Genomic DNA, 14403 nt, shown 5'->3' with positions numbered 1-14403 from the left:
AGAAATTATTACTGTGTACGCAATACTGATTAATTTCACCAGAAAGCAATAAATACAACAGTTATGTGCAACCCGGATAACATAAAAAGTGCATCACAAATGAGCACAGGACGGATTTGTGTGATGTTTAAGCAATTATTTTGAGGATGATTGCAAAAAATGATTTTATATACCACAAGAACCTCTGTTAACATGTCTTGCTGGACACAGCTGGAGCAGGTATAGGCATTAGAGAGAATGAGTTCCTTGTACACAAAAAGTTTACTTTTATCATGAATAGGAATCACACTGGGATTTTTTTTTCCTACCCTGGTGCCTACAATTTCCGAAATGCAGCCAGTATATTCGGTGGGAAAGGCATAAGGCCTAGAAAAACATGAGGAAAAGCCATTACCAAGGCAATCATCAAACAAGCGTGGCTTAAGTCCATTCCAAGAAACTAATTTCAGTAATCATCTCAGACACACCCCTCTCTACGTCACACAAAGATAAAATGAGAGCAAAACGAAGCACATTGGGAATTGCAAGAATTTTTTACTATAGCTCTTTGAATAAAAGTAATTTTAGACCTAAAGTATGTGGCATTGATTTCTAAGTCTAGTCTACTTGGCAAGGCTGACTGGATAACAGGAGCTGCAATTTACTGTATTTTTCAGAGTATAAGACGCACCGGAGTACAAGACACATCAGGTAAATTTTAAAAAAAGTTTTTGCACTCTGAAGACGTCCCAAACCTCCTGCATGCCTCATTTGTGAAAAACGGGGCATGCAGAGAGCTTCAGAGGCCTGCAAAATGCTCCTGGGGGCCGGGGGTGGATGAGGAAAAAATGGTCTGTATTTCACCAAAAGAAAGGGCATGCATAGCCTTTAGGTACTCCTGGGGTCTGGTGGGGTGTAACAAGCAAAAAAGGGCTGTTTTTTTTTTCCAAAACAGGCCCTTTTGCCACAAAAAGGGCACACATAGCCTTTAGGAGGCCTGCAAAGTGCTCTTGGGGGCTGGGGGGGGACGAGCAAAAAACAGTCTGTTTTTTGCTCATTTTTGCCCACCCCAGCCTCCATTAGCACTTTGCAGTCCTCCCAAACCCTCTGCACGTCCATTTTTGTGAAGGGGCGGGGTTTCAGAGGCCAAAAATGCTGTATTCAGTGTATAAGACACACCCAGATTTTCCCCTTTTTTCGGGGGGGGGGAGGTGCATCTTATATTCTGAAAAATACGGTAACTCAATTTTCCCTAGGTTAAGGAAATTTGTTCTAGATACTTGACACAACTACTTAGTTGCTTTCATTTGCAATTTGCATTCCTGGAAGCAAACAGCATGGGTGATTTAAGAAATGAATTGAGTTGCTTTAGTGCAGTCCTATGCCTCAAGTTCTGGGGTGTTAAACTGAAAACAGTCTTTTTTCCAAGCATGTGTTTACCCAAATCTTAACAGGTTTTACTGAAATGAAAAAGACAAGAAACATGAATTTCAGGAATTAAACTATAATATTTCCCAGAAGAAAGGATTTGTCTTTTACTATAAAGCATACTGATAGGGTCTTTCCTAATTAATATGCCCCAGCTTTTCTGTTCCCCAAAGCTGCCCTATAAATTTATTAAATAAAATAAGCAGTCAGTGACAGGTCTCTTTACTGACAATAACTGAGCTAGCCCTTTCCTGAATTCTTATCATCTGAAAACCCAAATTAGATTGGAGACAGAATGATAAATGAGAGGGATGATAAAAGTAATTTTGGACGAATAGATGTTAACAAAAAATCTATAGTGGAATACCTGAGATCTGGGGGTAGGGGTGGGATAAGGATCAAACACGCTGACTTCCTTAAGTTCTAGCTATTGCCAGGCCATATGGGTCTGATCTTGCATTTATATTCAGCTTCTTTAAATAGCTTTATCCTAAAGGAAATCAACCCTGACTGTCCTTTAGAAGGACAGATACTGAAGCTGAACCATAAATATTTTAGCCATCAAATAAGAAGAGAGGACCCTGATGCTGGGAAAGACTGAAGGCAAAAGAGAAGGAGACGGCAGAGGATGAGTGTCATTGATGCAGTGGGCATGGTTAGACTCTGGGAGACAGTGGAGAACAGGAAAAGACAGGGAAGTGCGAAATAATCTCTGATAGACAAATGTCACTACAATCATTAATAACCAGAATCTGAATTTAATAAATACATGGTTGTGAAACTTACTTTTACAGAACACTTAAGATGTGTCAAGTTCTTATCTACTCACATGTCCAATGAATTTATGACTTACAAGACATACATTTTCTGCTCTGTTCCATATTATTAGCTGCTACATCACATCCACATCCAGATGCAGAAAATTTGAATTAGATATTACAAGACCAGGGAAACTAAACGTATAAACTACCTTTTCAAAACAGTCCTAGGATGCATTTGTAATCCATCCTTCCGAGGTCGGTAAAATGAAGACCCAGATTGCTGGGGCAATATGCTGACTCTGCCAACCGCTAAGAGAGGCTTTTAAAGCACCGTGAAGAGGTATATAAGCCTGGGTGCTAGTGCTATGATTCCATCTATAGTCAATGGTTACATATTACCTTATTAAAGACTTGCCCCAATTCAAATAAAATTAGAAAGGGTCTTTGGAAAACAGTCCACGAAAGGAAGCTGAGATAATGGAGGGTCACATTTTAATTTAAGCAATGCACCATTTGTCGTACCACTCATATAATTTCCATTTGCTGTATGACACTGTCCATTGGGGCCTTCAGTCTACAACCAGCATCCCAGATTGAGATCAAATTGCAACCATGGTTGCAATAGTTGTCCTAAATGTTGGATTTACTTTCTTTTTATTCCCGTGTTGCTACTGATTTATGGGGTGGGGGGGCAGGGATGTATAGTTGTGTTTTGTCTGAGTAATTGTGTAGGAGAATTCAGAAACCTGAAAAGAACTCTTGGTGTTACTTTGTATCCTTATTTTACCCAATATGGATTCTCTTCCCCACCCCCACACACGGGAAAAAGGAGATATTTAATTTAAAATGCCCAAAGCAGATACATACGTTTTTGGAGGGGCCTGTACGCAAAGGCAGCAAGAACACATATGGCCAGCATTGCGCTATAGGCCCTTAGGCTGCCTCTCCATTCCAGCTGCTGGATGAGAACGTGCTGCAGCTTATTCTGAATGAACGTTCCTGAAGCCCCTCCAGCCATCACTAGGCCAGTAGCCAAAGAGCGTTTCTTAGTAAAATACAAACTAACCATGATGACACCTAACAAGAAACAAACAGAAATTTAAAGTAGTTCTTTTATATTGAAGTCCAGTCACATCACCCTCTGTTTGATTTAACATGAAAAAGGTATCTGGGAAAGGAGAAAGCTTAAACATTGCTTTTCATCTGACACAATTAAAAACCATGTTACTATTTCTAATGAGTTTTGTTAGGAATTTAATCTAACAGTTGGGTTGGCAATATATAAATCATGTAGCAATGTTGTAATTGTTTCTTTAAATCATACGGTAAAATGTGATTGGTTGCTGTTTTTCCTCAATCGGCCACACGAGAGAGCCAGAATGACTGCTAGCTCTCTGTTTGTTAGATGCTGGGCTGATCTGATCTGAGTGTCGTGAGCTATTGTAAGTTTTGCAACAGTTAGCAAACGGACTGTTTGTATGATTATGGACTATGTTATTTGGATTATCCCTTAACTGAAAGACATTGATGACGGACTGTCTTATCTGTTTATGACTTGGACTGTTTGATGGACTCTGGCAGTGCTGTTGGAGGAGGAGGAAGAGGCGGCAGCAGATATTCCGGTGGTGGCGGGGGCTTTGGGGCTTCACTTCAACCGCAGCACCGGGCGCAAGCGGCTAGGAATGGCCACCCAGAAAAGGGGCATACCAAGTTTACCCACCTTTTCCAAGAAACAACTACATTTCTCTCTTTCTTTATCCCCTACGTTACTTCTTTTTCAGTTTGTACATGTCCCTGGCTGGTGTCTTTTGGCCCACTTCTACTTAAGGATGGAAGTCCTCCCTAGGAAAATGATGGCACCTGACATACTATCTCTCCTTAGTTGGTTAGTTGAAACCCACCACTGCTCTGTATGCTGGTTTGTGTGTTCTGCAACACAACTCTCACAACGCTTCGCTGAACGTACTCGCTCTCCCAATGGAAAGCTTACCTAACAAGTTTTCTCATGAAAAAGTGCTGCAAAGCAAAGCAAAGCAAAGCAAAGCAAAGCAAAGCAAAGCAAAGCAAAAGCAAAGCAAAGCAAAAGCAAAAGCAAAGCAAAGCAAAAGCAAAAGCAAAAGCAAAAGCAAAAGCAAAAGCAAAAGCAAAAGCAAAAGCAAAAGCAAAAGCAAAAGCAAAAGCAAAAGCAAAGCAAAGCAAAAGCAAAAGCAAAGCAAAAATATGTTTTCAAAAACAGAAGAAATGTGTGACAAAATTTGATTTTAATGTAAAGCATTACCTGGAGTGTAGGCCAGACTTGATCCCACGCCAACAATGATACCCCGGGTGAAAAAAAGGGTTTTAAATTTGTCAGCATATGATGACCACACTAGACCCCCTATGGTCATCAAATCTCCTATTACTGCCACTTTGATGGCTCCATATTTCATCAGGAGTTTTCCAGACACGGGACCAAACATCATAATCAGGGCATAGCTGATTGATCCAATCCAAGCTTAAAAAGACAAATGCATTTAATTAAACATATAAAAAAATATCATAAAAAAAATATTATCAACTCACTTATATGTTTTACTGATGTAAATGACACTAATTCTTGTGGATTTCAAGAGCATTGACATATAGTTTAAACCATTTGCTTAAAGACTGTTAATAAGCAAGACATAATTATAAACAAAACTGCAGTACAATATATCAAAGCTATGCTGGAAACCTTAATGTAACAATGACCTACCTATCTGCGAGTTACTCGCTTCAAAAGAACCGAGAAGGGGCAGCATGTACACACCGAAGGCGCTATGGAAACCGCTAATAAGTAGGCAATGGGTAGCCGCTGCTGCCACGACTACCCAGCCCCAACCTCCATCCGGAGGGGGGTGTAAGAAAGAGGCATCCGCCCTGATGTCCTCTGAAGTACCTTTTCTTTCTAATATCCGTTTATCGACAAAGTCACGGATTTTCTTCATGTCTGGGAACAAAGAATTGTAGAGAAGAAAAAAAGCATTATTAATCTCTCAAATAGAAAAGATTCAGCACACCTGTCCAATAATCAGAATTTTCTTACTAAAGCAGCATGCACATAGGAGCAGTGTTTGCATTACACCATGTCAGCAAACATTTCAAACTTGTGGCAGTGCTCAACAAGGGGCACTTACAATTGGTCTGCAGAGTTCTGGCCATCGCACCGTCTCTGCAGTTACACAATTGAGATCTGGGTTCTTGGCACTTGGTTTGCACTTGCAATGTTGCAGCAAGCTGCTATGGTGCTAGTGCAATTTCTGAAGTTTCCTGCTGACTTTCCAGTAGGAAAGTCAATGGGGAAGCGAGCAGGAAGTTGGAAGTCACTGTCATGTAAGGTCGGTGTTTAATGATCCACACAATGGTCTCTTAATGATGAAAACTGGGATCGCCATCCCTAAGCAGCACAGTCACATGAAAATGCACCACTGCATTGCTTACCAATGGCAATTCCAGTCCCAATTGTCTTTATAACCCGAAAAACTACCTGTACTGCCTGCTGGCAAAGCTGACTTGACTATTTATTTACAACTTTTCATAAGTTATCTAAAAGATGTTACAAGTGTCAATTCCTAGAAGCATAATTTCACAATTAATTTTATAAGACTATAAAAGCTATTATATTCATCAGTGAACATTTCACTATCAGAGAAATGCTAGGTATAAGAGGATTTTTTTAACACATGCCTTGCTTTTGCTGATATTGTCAAGTGGAAATCAAGACATTCAGAAAGTTCACATGAGTAATAAAGATTTATTGCAAGCTTAAGCTCTCTACAAATCTGACCCACTAACAGTCAAGGGGAATGAGTAGAAGAGAAGCATTCAAGGTGGGCTGGACTTGCATGTCTTGTGAACATGCAGGGACTCGTAACTTATAACGCATTTGACCCTTCCCTCGGGCTCAGCCTGGTTATCTCCTGCAAATATTTCTGATACTAGACAAATGTTCTTAAATCATCCATCGAATCTAACTAAAATATCTTCTACTTCAATTTGCTAACTTTAAATATTTTTAAACTGTAAATTGGTTTTTGATAAAAATAGAGAATATAGTTCTGAGAGAAATCTGTCCCTTAAGAAATCTTCTTTCTGATATTTTTCCCCTGAAACTTATGGATCAATATACTTTTAAATATTTTGTACACATATACTCAAGTTAAAGACTGTTGGCTTACGTGAACGGTTGTTCTCAGGGCACTGCGAGGAGAGTCCAAGTGTGGGTTAACACAGTCTATCTGCTCTAGGACTGAGTGAGTTTTTTCTCCTGGCCACGCCTCCCTTTGCCTCCATTATTCAGTTTAAAAAACGAGGAACCACCGAGCAGGAAGCCCGTACATCCAGTCATCACCCTCGCATCACTTGCCCTTACGGAACTGGCGGGAGTTGTTTCCACCACAGTACAGCTTCCGAAAGGAATGTTGCTGCTGCTGCCTGCCATGTGACCCAAAGGAACCCCTGTTCTGATTCCTATCCCCACCCTGGGAATAGGGTCTCTGGTAGGTGGAAGAAGTGGAACGGCTGGTTGGCGTCTGGAGCCCGAAAGGACTGCTTCCGAAGGGAACCAGAGCCCTTGCGCTTGCCCTTCTTCAAGGTGGCCGGGAGAATCTTACGTTTGTCTTTCGTCTCGATGACAAACTTGTCCAGGAGCTCCCCAAAAAGCAAGCTTCCATTTGGCCTTCATGTTGGCTTGCCAGTGACGAAGCCACAGCCGCCGCCGTGAAGTGACATTGATGCCAATGCTCTAGAGGCAAATTTTGCGGTGTTCAATGAGGCATCTGCCGAGTATTCCACAGCCGTAATGATCTTGCTGAGGTCATGCTTCCACTGGGATCCCCCGGCGGGAGGCCTAGTCCTCAGCTGTCTGAGCCAAAGAAGGGACGCCATGATGAAGAAAGAGGCCGAGGTGGATGCCCTGATAGTCCAGGTGGCCGCCTGGTGGGTCTTATGGCAGGCCTTCTCAGAACATTTATCCTCCGCCTTTAGACCTTCCAGGAGGTCTGCTGGCAGGTTCAAGGTCGATGTTAAGGAAACCACTGGCGCATCCACCTCGGTCAGTTTCAGCACATCCACCATTTTACCCTCCATGGAATAAAGGGATTTATCCGCTCCACTAGGATTGGTCAAGGTACCAGGCTGAAGCCACTCTCTGGACTACGTCCCAAAACAGATCTGGAACTGGAATTAGCTCCTGAGTGGGAGCAGTCTCCTTGAACAGACCTTCTTTGGGATCCTTGGCAGAGGAGGATGCAGCAGCTGTAACCTTAGGGGTAGAACCTAAGTCGGTAGCCGCCTTGGCCTTATGCAATATGGACCTAAACAATGTTGGTTTGAACAATCCTGTAAAGGCTGGCTTGTCAGGAGGCAAATCCTCATCCTCAAACAATTCAAAACTTCCAGCCTCCCCCCATCCTAAGACTGACTCCTCTGTGGCGACCGAAGTGCCCGGAGAGGCTGGAGCCTGAGCCTGAGTGGAACTCGAGGTTCACTTAGACCTGGGGGTCCCAAATGCCCCCGCTTCCCTGTGCTTAATGCCTTCAGCGATCCCCTGGGATATGGCAATGGAGATGACCTCCTTCATCTCTGCAGACAAGGCCGAACCTTTGTCCTCCCTAGGCCGAGGCCTAGCTGGACCAGGCCCGCCCTATGCCTCTCTGAGCTGGACCTCTCCTCAGCAGGGAGGAGACCTTGGAAGGGCCCCAGCTCCTCCCTGACAGAGGAGCTAGGGGAATCGGGGTAATCCCAGGATGCATCTGGGGAATCACCCCCAGATCTTTCGTCTATCAGGGAAGGGGACCTGCTGCCCTGGAAGGAGTGGGAGTCCTGCATTTCCCCATGCCATGTGGGCAAGCCCACCTCGTGGCTCATGTTCACCAGAGACCCTTGTGGTTATGGGGCCTTAACCTCAACAGCCCCGCCTGGTTGGGAACCTTCCCTGGCCCTGTCACCAGTCCCAGAAGTCCCCAGGGAGGCTTCTCTCCTTTACTTCCTACAGGCACCCTTCCCTCCTTTACTTCCCTTGGTTTGAGGGGATAGCTTGCTGCGTTTACCGGAGGGTCCTGCCTCCTTGCCATTGTCTGCCATGATGTTCTACACAGACAGGAACTTTCACTTCAGCAGCTGGGCACTGGGCACCCTGCCAGCTGGCAAAGGTGTGCCCGCAGACCAAACCAGGAGGATAGGGCCACCCAAAGGCCGGATTCCCTCCTCCTGCCTCCCTCGGAGACTCCAAGCAGTGGGGAACAGGAAGGCAGGCCTGGCCGGTGCCCTGGACAAGGCCCGCTTTCCTGGCGGTGGTCTGCAGCTGAGGGGCTTAACAAGGTCCTCTTCCTTAGTCCGACGGCACACAACTGCTCCCTCCGTCCATGAAGCTCAACCAAAATGGTGGCCGATATGTGCGTAGCCGCAAGCAAAAGCATGCAAACTACAAAAATGGCTGCCGCCTTTCCCAGGCAAGAGGAACACCGCCGCTCTCGCCGGAGTGCTCAAGCTCACCGTGCGAACTCACGAAGGCCCAGTGGGGATCAGCGCCATTCAGGAAGCTTCCCAATGTCCCCTTGCTGACCAGCCCTCGCCGGACAAGCGACCTCTCGTTCCTGCCCACGTGCGACCAGCAGGTGAAGAAACGGCCCGGAGCCCTGTCAGCACATAAACTACCTGTAAGTCGATCTTCCGATCCTCATAGAACACCTGAAACAAAAAACTGAAGCAAAACTTTAATCTCAACTAAATGCAACCAATTTAGACTATATAGCTAACGTGGGGAGTCCAGTTATCTGTTCTAGGACTGGAGCGCTCCCCAGAACAGTCCAAACGGGCGGACTGAGTTTCTTAAACTGAATAATGGAGGCAAAGGGAGGCATGGCCAAGAGCAAAAACTCACTCAGTCCTAGGGCAGATAGACTGTGTTAACCCATGCTTGGACTCTCCAAGCAGCGCACTGGAGAAAAAATAGGGTTATTGTTTTAGTATATCAAGGCACTTACTTGGCTCAGCTTATTTACATAAAAAAATATTTAACTATTTTATATAGAAAATCTGTACAAGGTGGAAAAATACAAAAATTATGAAATCATTCTAGTGTAAATATTGGTTCCTGCTTTTTCTTAAAATTCTTCTTGCCTAAAAGCAGATATGAAAAATTATTGAGGGAATAGATTTTATTAAAAACACATAAACACATTCATTATCATGTTGTCTTACAATTTAGAAAGATGCAGCAATTTTATGCCCATTTAAAGTGGAAAAAGTATGGCTGTGCAGGCTTCTGAAAATAAAGAAATGCTCTAGAATATGCCAAGGATTAAAGGGGCACTAATGCTGCATTGGTTTGCAAGTCCTTAAAACAGCTACACTTTATTCTGGAATCAATCATACAGCTTCTGCACAAAAATGCATTTCATTTGAAGAAGTGCAGAGTTGCCTGCTTCAAAAATCTGCGTAGTATTTTTAAAAGAAACATTGTAGCAGTTTACTGTTTATTTAAAACCAAAATGGGCAACCATCTGAACATAAACTACATTTAACACGTGATCTAATTTTATACAACCCACAACATGTGTTATTTTCCTTTCTCTCCTTTTCCAAGTGATTCATGGAAAACAAAGAGTACCAGCAGGTTGAAACTAGGATGCCTGTCACAGATTGTGGTGTTTATATTGTTCTCTGTTTCATGTCCTGCACAGCTTAGTCTTTCCAAAGAGGTATTCAAATTCTTTTCTCTACCCATATTCCTCACCCACACAATATTCATAATTTCAGGCATGTCCCTATACAAGCCTGCAAGCAATCATTATTACTACAAAGCAAATTGACAGTCCTACCACCTTTACACCAAAGTTAGCATTTGAATTTTTGAACATTCCAACTGCTGTTGAACAATAAAATCATAGTCACATTCTCTGATTTAATACATAGAATAATAAGGTTGGAAACGACCTTGAATATCTTTTAGCCCAACCTCCTGTTCAAGGCAGAACTTAATTTACCTAATTAACGCATTTTGTAGGTGCTCAAAAGCATCTTGTTTCAGTTTTTTGAATATGCTACCAGTTTAAAAGTATCATGGAAATCATCGATTGAACCAATTTCTTTCCCTTTCTAATCAAAGTGTAGAAATGTCTAATAATCGTTAACAATGTTAACAAACCAAAGGTCCTTTTACAAAAGGCATTGGGACTTCGCTTTTCATATCTCATCCAAGAGGCTTCTTCAGTTCGGACCATGGATGAGAAGCGAAAGATCTTCAAGGGAAAAACCAAATGCAGCTGCCTTTTGAAAAAGCCCCTTTGGGCTAACCATGACCTGGATGGCCGAGAATCTCCAAAGCCATTCAGCGTTAACAACAGGATTTCTTAAGTAACACATGCTTAAATAATGCCAAAAGCTCTGTGGCCAATCAGTTCAAAGTGGAGTTTCTCAATAAATGTGCTTCGGCAGGATGAATCCAGTGGTCGTACGAAGTCCAATTCAGTTCAGTTCCTGTTCCCATAGACCTATTGTGTGCCTATCTTAATACCTCTTTCTTTTCGTTATACCCTACGATAACACCACCGCTAGTCTCCTCCTTTTGCGCTATTCCGTATCTCTCCTTGTCCCAACAGTTAGGCTAGAGACGGCGGAGGGTGTCCCTGTTATTATGGGATACACAGTCCTCCAGCGCCTCCTTTGAAGAAGCTCGGGTCTCCCACCGTTCAACACTCCCTACTCCGAGACCAGCCTTCAAATGCCGCAGCGGAGGACGCTTAAGAAAAAAAACAAACCACGGCTCCTGTTTTTATTCAAAAGCAACGACGTCAACTTTTAGAACGCTCGCTAGAAAAGTTGGGGGGGGGGGGGGCGGAGGGCAGGAAAGCGCCGAACTTAAGCCGCGCCGCAGTCCCATAACGGAGGCGGAAAGAAGAAAAAGCGACCACCGTCCATAACAGTATTTCCCAACCGTGGCAACTTGAAGATGTCTGGACTTTAACTCCCAGAATTCCCCAGCCAGCCAGCTGATGGTGTAGACAGCTGGCTGGCTGGGGAATTCTGGGAGTTAAAGTCCAGACATCTTCAAGTTGCCAAGGTTGGGAAACACAGATCTATATGGAGATTCTCAGTCATGGTTGTCCCAAAGGAGCTTTTTTTCAAGAGGCAACTGGATTTTCTGGGTTTTTTTTTTCTCCTTTCCTTTGAAGACTTTCACTTCTCATCCAAGAAATGAGCTGAAGGAACTTCTTGGATGAGAAGCGTCTTCAAAGAAAATAACAACAACCAGAAAGTCCAGTTGCCTCTTGAAAAGCAGCCACCATTCTCCAATGAGGGTTTTGTGGAGGCAGCTTATAATTCACTAGCTTGGCTTCAGTGGCATCCCAGGCGTGAAAAGCTGTTGGAAGGGTGAAATAACTGTGAATGGGAAATAGCCGGAGGTTTTGAAAGCTTCCTTTCAATGTTGAGCCTGAGTGAAATTGCAAGGTCGGAGTGAACTCGGTTGTAAAATCCGTCTTTCTAGGCGTTGCTGCTGCTAGTACCATATCAAGCCTGTCATAAGAATGATGGCGTAGACACCCAGCCGGAGGGTAGCACGAACCTGACAAATGGTCAAAGTGGGACATAAAATAAAGTTCTGACTAGCAATAATATTCCACAAGAGTAATTTTTAGTTCCATTTCTGGAGAGCCACCAAGATATTTAAAGTCATAAACAGTCATCAACTACTATTTCTCAGTCGCCCCCTTCCCCACATTTCTATTCTTGCAGTGGGGATAATCATGAACTATATTGCAAAGCTGTGGGTAAATTGTTTACTTTTATCTGGAGCTTCTTGGGATGATAGAAATAGACAACGACAAAGCAATTTCTTAAGTGCACACACTGCCTTTATAAAAAGCCCAACAAAATCTTTTTGAGAGGCTGCTTTGTACAGTCACAGTTGTGCTGAATGCCTCTTTCCCTTTCACCACCATGTAAGCAGTGCAAATGCTGCAGGTATACAGGAGGTTCTCAACTTACAACAGTTCATTTAGTGACCGAAGTTACAGTGGCACGCAAAAAAGTGACATGACCATTTTCCACACTTACGACTTGCAGCATCAACATGGTCATGTGATTTACATAGATACCTGACAGCTGGTTCAGATTTATGACAGTTGCTGTGTCCCGGCATCATGCGATCCATCCTTTTGCGACCTTCTGACAAGCAAAATCAGTGGGGAAGCCAGCTTCACTTAACAACCATGTTACTAATTTAACAACTGCAGTGATTTACTTCAGGAAAAGTAGTAAAATCAGGCAAAACTCACTTAACAGATTTTTCACTTTACAAACACAGTTGAGTCCCAAATTTATGTTGCTAAGTTTAGGGCTACCTATACATGTGTAGCCAAGAAGCTCCCTCTGTAGATAATCAGCTTGTCAATTGAGAAATATGTCCTAATTATGTGCAAGTATTTGGTAGCACTTGTGGCAGATTGGCCGAAATGCGCTCAAACTGATCCAATCTTATCATTTACAGAAAACACTGCATGTGACATGGTGGGCAGGCTGGACTCAATTCTACATTTTCTCTGTATTACTGAAAAGGTGTTATGTGAGTGTCTTTGTTCACCAAAGCCATGATGGGCAACTGAGATCAATATTTGTGGGCCCAACTGTGATATACAGAAGGCTTTATACAATATAGGATGTAGGAAGAGTACATGATAAATGGCATGGATTAACATATGGAATGGAAAAAAGAAGGGGGAAGGATGTAATGTTTCTGATTGAAAGTGGTCTGATCTTGTGGAGCAGAGTTGATGTGGTGGCATGGTGGTTAGAATGCAGTATTTGCAGGCTCTACTTCTGCTGATTGCCGGCTGCCAACAGTTCGGCAGTTTGATCCTGACCGGCTCAAGGTTGACTCAGCCTTTCATCCTTCCATGGTCAGTAAAATGAGGACCCAGATTGTTGGGGGCAACATGCTGACTCTGTAAAGTGCTTAGAGAGGGCTGTAAAGCATTGTATATAAGTCTAAACGCTATTGCTATTATTAAACTGATTCCCTGACAGCTTACAGAAGGCAGTAATAATTTAACAACAGTTAAAGCATCTACAGTAAGCTATAATCCATACATTTGAAAACTCTAATGAAGATATAGACTTAATATATAAGTGTGTGCTTTGCGCAAAAATAACCAATGATGATCTTTATACTACAGGTGTCAAACTTGCAGCATCACATGGTCATCATGTGACATTTTGCGATGTTTCCCTCTTCTTAGAGCTGAGTGGGCGTGGCCTGTGTGTGATACATCTGTCCCGCAGGCCGCCAGTTTGACACCCATCTTATACATATATGTAGTTGCATTATAAGTCACATTGTCTCATACTCGAGATGCAATCCTGTGTTGTGTGCAGTACTCAAAATATGTCCCACTGAACTAAGTAGGACATTTTATCAGGTGAATTGATATATTACAACTTTAGTATTCCCTAGGAAGCTTGGACCACAGCTTCAGGGACACTTCATTCTCAACATGTGACCTGGAGCATATAGAAAATGCAGTGCAATACCAGAAAAACTTTAAAAGCTTTAAAAATTTCAGTGATGTAATTATATCACTACATGTAATTACGGAACTAGCTTAGGGCCTTTCAAATACCACTGGCTTAGTACTTGGTATTAACTGAGCCACTATAATCACAGCTTATGGCTTGATAGGAAAAGTGAATTTGGCCACAGAATGCAATGGAAACTTCTGACTTCATACTGAACTTCAGTAGATCCATCTTTTCCTAATACTTAATACCTAATGAAAGTATGCTGTATAAAACTCGATTATTTTTTGTGAGTCCTTTGCAGTTATTCTTCTCATATTTACCATCTAACTACAATGAATAGTAGTTTAGGTAGGAATAGATCTTTGAAAGTACTATTTATAAAAGGAGAAAATGGAATGAAAACACAATGTCTGCAAATCTCAACACATTTTTTTTTTGTTTTAAGCTAAGTAGGGACTCTTGTTAAACAGTATTTATCCCACTTGACTCCAACCCACCAAAGCCCATCACAACACTAGTAACAGTTGCATGGACGTCAGCAACCGTAGTTGTATTAATTCATGAAAAACTATATAAATTCATTGTTGGCTTCACCAACTAAAGTGGCAAAAAAGTACACGCAAGTGTTACCTTCTCTAGAACTCAGTCTACCACAGAAACAAGATTTGGGGGGGGAGGGGAGCCCAAAATTTAAATG

The sequence above is a fragment of the Thamnophis elegans genome, chromosome 4 (genome assembly GCF_009769535.1).
Source record: "Thamnophis elegans isolate rThaEle1 chromosome 4, rThaEle1.pri, whole genome shotgun sequence".
In the NCBI taxonomy this organism is placed as follows: Eukaryota; Metazoa; Chordata; class Lepidosauria; order Squamata; family Colubridae; genus Thamnophis; species Thamnophis elegans.
This window is presented reverse-complemented; position numbering follows the sequence as displayed.